We start from the raw sequence: 5000 nt of genomic DNA on the forward strand, positions 1-5000 counted from the left end.
TGTGTTTGTGGTGTGTGTATGCAGTGTGTGTTTTTGGTGTGTGTATGCAGTGTGTGTTTTTGGTGTGTATGCAGTGTGTGTTTTTGGTGTGTGTATGCAGTGTGTGTATGTGGTGTGTGTATGTGGTGTGTGTATGTGGTGTGTGTATGCAGTGTGTGTTTTTGGTGTGTGTATGCAGTGTGTGTTTTTGGTGTGTGTATGTGGTGTGTGTTTTTGGTGTGTGTATGCAGTGTGTGTATGTGGTGTGTGTATGCAGTGTGTGTATGTGGTGTGTGTATGCAGTGTGTGTATGTGGTGTGTGTATGTGGTGTGTGTATGTGGTGTGTGTATGCAGTGTGTGTTTTTGGTGTGTGTATGCAGTGTGTGTTTTTGGTGTGTGTATGTGGTGTGTGTTTTTGGTGTGTGTATGCAGTGTGTGTTTTTGGTGTGTGTATGCAGTGTGTGTATGCAGTGTGTGTTTTTGGTGTGTGTATGCAGTGTGTGTTTTTGGTGTGTGTATGTGGTGTGTGTTTTTGGTGTGTGTATGCAGTGTGTGTTTTTGGTGTGTGTATGCAGTGTGTGTTTTTGGTGTGTGTATGCAGTGTGTGTATGCAGTGTGTGTTTTTGGTGTGTGTATGCAGTGTGTGTTTTTGGTGTGTGTATGCAGTGTGTGTTTTTGGTGTGTGTATGCAGTGTGTGTATGCAGTGTGTGTTTTTGGTGTGTGTATGCAGTGTGTGTTTTTGGTGTGTGTATGCAGTGTGTGTATGCAGTGTGTGTTTTTGGTGTGTGTATGCAGTGTGTGTTTTTGGTGTGTGTATGTGGTGTGTGTATGCAGTGTGTGTTTTTGGTGTGTGTATGCAGTGTGTGTTTTTGGTGTGTGTATGTGGTGTGTGTATGCAGTGTGTGTATGCAGTGTGTGTTTTTGGTGTGTGTATGCAGTGTGTGTTTTTGGTGTGTGTATGCAGTGTGTGTTTTTGGTGTGTGTATGTGGTGTGTGTATGCAGTGTGTGTTTTTGGTGTGTGTATGTGGTGTGTGTATGCAGTGTGTGTTTTTGGTGTGTGTATGTGGTGTGTTAGGAGTGGTTGTGCATTTCCTCTCAAATACACACATAAGGGTCTGACAGATGGACAGATTGAGAGCCTGAAGACTGATAGGCGTGACCGAGAGAGAGAGAGAGAGAGAGAGAGAGAATGAGAGAAAGAGAGAGAGAGAGAGAGAGAGAGAGAGAAGGACAGAGATGGAGAGAGAGAGAGTGAGAGAAAGAGAGAGAGAGAGAGAGAGAGAGAGAGTGAGAGACAAGGACAGAGATGGGGAGAGAGAGAGTGAGAGAAAGAGAGAGAGAGAGAGAGAGAGTGAGAGGTGAGAGACAAGGACAGAGATGGGGAGAGAGAGAGAGAGAGAGAGAGAGAGAGAGATGGAGGGAGAGAGAGTGTGTGTGTGTGTGTATAGTTTACACTGTCTAACATTATAGATGGAATGCTTGTCTACTGTCCATGGTAACTGTATAACCATTTTACACTGTGTTGTGTGTGTTGTGTGTGTGTGTGTGTGTTGTGTGTGTTGTGTGTGTGTGTGTTGTGTGTGTATGTGCGATATACAGAGTGTATAGTTTGTGAGATCAGGTGCTACATGAGTAACCATGGTGACCAGCATATAATCACCATAGGAACCTCACTAACATGCTGTCATTACAGAGTTACATCAACATGACTGGGGTTAGTGTAGTCACTCAGCTCAGTGTTACTACTGCACACACACACACACACACACACACACACACACTCGCTCCAAATGTGCACACACACACACACACACTCACACACACTCACACACACTCGCTCCAAATGTGCGCACACACACACACACACACTCACACACACACACACTCGCTCCAAATGTGCACACACACACACACACTCACACACACTCACACACACGCTCCAAATGTGCACACACACACACACACTCACACACACTCGCTCCAAATGTGCACACACACACACACACACACGCTCCAAATGTGCACACACACTCACACACACTCACACACACTCACACACACTCGCTCCAAATGTGCACACACACACACACACACTCACACACACACACACACTCGCTCCAAATGTGCACACACACACACACACTCACACACACACACACACTCGCTCCAAATGTGCACACACACACACACTTACACACACTCTCACACACTCACACACTCGCTCCAAATGTGCACACACACTCACACACACTTACACACACTCACACACTCGCTCCAAATGTGCACACACACACACACACACACGCTCCAAATGTGCGCACACACACACACACACACACTCGCTCCAAATGTGCGCACACACACACACTCACACACACTCGCTCCAAATGTGCACACACACTCACACACTCGCTCCAAATGTGCACACACACACACACACACACTCACACACACTCACACACACTCGCTCCAAATGTGCGCACACACTCACACACTCGCTCCAAATGTGCACACACACACACACACACACACACACACTCACACTCGCTCCAAATGTGCACACACACACACACACACGCTCCAAATGTGCACACACACACACACACTCGCTCCAAATGTGCACACACACACACACACACACACTTAAACACTCTCACACACTCACACACTCGCTCCAAATGTGCACACACACTCACACACACTCACACACACACACACACACTCGCTCCAAATGTGCACACACACACGCACACACACACTTAAACACTCTCACACACTCACACACTCGCTCCAAATGTGCACACACACACACACACACTCACACACACACACACACACTCGCTCCAAATGTGCACACACACACACACACACACACACACACACACTCGCTCCAAATGTGCGCACACACACACACTCACACACACTCGCTCCAAATGTGCACACACACTCACACACTCGCTCCAAATGTGCACACACACTCACACACTCGCTCCAAATGTGCACACACACTCACACACTCGCTCCAAATGTGCACACACACTCACACACTCGCTCCAAATGTGCACACACACTCACACACTCGCTCCAAATGTGCACACACACACACACTCACACACACACACACTCACACACACTCGCTCCAAATGTGCACACACACTCACACACTCGCTCCAAATGTGCACACACACACACACTCACACTCGCTCCAAATGTGCACACACACACACACACTCACACACACTCACACACACTCGCTCCAAATGTGCACACACACACACACACTCGCTCCAAATGTGCACACACACTCACACACTCGCTCCAAATGTGCACACACACACTCACACTCGCTCCAAATGTGCACACACACTCACACACTCGCTCCAAATGTGCACACACACACACACACACACACACACTCGCTCCAAATGTGCACACACACACACACACACTCACACACACTCGCTCCAAATGTGCACACACACTCACACACACTCACACACACTCGCTCCAAATGTGCACACACACACACACACACTCACACACACTCGCTCCAAATGTGCACACACACACTCACACTCGCTCCAAATGTGCACACACACTCACACACTCGCTCCAAATGTGCACACACACACACACACACACACACACACACTCGCTCCAAATGTGCACACACACACACACACACTCACACACACTCGCTCCAAATGTGCACACACACTCACACACTCGCTCCAAATGTGCACACACACTCACACACTCGCTCCAAATGTGCACACACACACACACACTCACACACACACTCACACACACTCGCTCCAAATGTGCACACACACTCACACACTCGCTCCAAATGTGCACACACACTCACACACACTCACACACTCGCTCCAAATGTGCACACACACACACACACACTCACACACTCGCTCCAAATGTGCACACACACTCACACACACTCACACACTCGCTCCAAATGTGCACACACACACACACACACACACACACACACACTCACACACACACTCGCTCGCTCCAAATGTGCACACACACACACACACTCACACACACACTCACACACACTCGCTCCAAATGTGCACACACACACACACTCACACACACACTCGCTCCAAATGTGCACACACACACACACACACACACACACACTCACACACTCGCTCCAAATGTGCACACACACACACACACTCACACACTCACACACACACTCACACACACTCGCTCCAAATGTGCACACACACACACACACACTCACACACTCGCTCCAAATGTGCACACACACTCACACACACTCACACACTCGCTCCAAATGTGCACACACACACACACACACACTCACACACTCGCTCCAAATGTGCACACACACTCACACACACTCACACACTCGCTCCAAATGTGCACACACACACACACACACACACACACTCACACACACACTCGCTCCAAATGTGCACACACACACACACACTCGCTCCAAATGTGCACACACACTCACACACTCGCTCCAAATGTGCACACACACTCACACACTCGCTCCAAATGTGCACACACACTCACACACTCGCTCCAAATGTGCACACACACTCACACACACACTCACACTCGCTCCAAATGTGCACACACACACACACACTCACACACACTCACACACTCGCTCCAAATGTGCACACACACACACACACTCACACTCGCTCCAAATGTGCACACCCACTCACACACTCGCTCCAAATGTGCACACCCACACACACACTCGCTCCAAATGTGCACACCCACTCACACACTCGCTCCAAATGTGCACACACACTCACACACACACACACTCACACACACTCACACACTCGCTCCAAATGTGCACACACACACACACTCACACACACACACACTCACTCGCTCCAAATGTGCACACACACTCACACACTCGCTCCAAATGTGCACACACACACACTCACACACTCGCTCCAAATGTGCACACACACTCACACACACTCACACACTCGCTCCAA

Source organism: Hemibagrus wyckioides, linkage group LG29 (assembly GCF_019097595.1).
Source record: "Hemibagrus wyckioides isolate EC202008001 linkage group LG29, SWU_Hwy_1.0, whole genome shotgun sequence".
NCBI classification, from domain to species: domain Eukaryota; kingdom Metazoa; phylum Chordata; class Actinopteri; order Siluriformes; family Bagridae; genus Hemibagrus; species Hemibagrus wyckioides.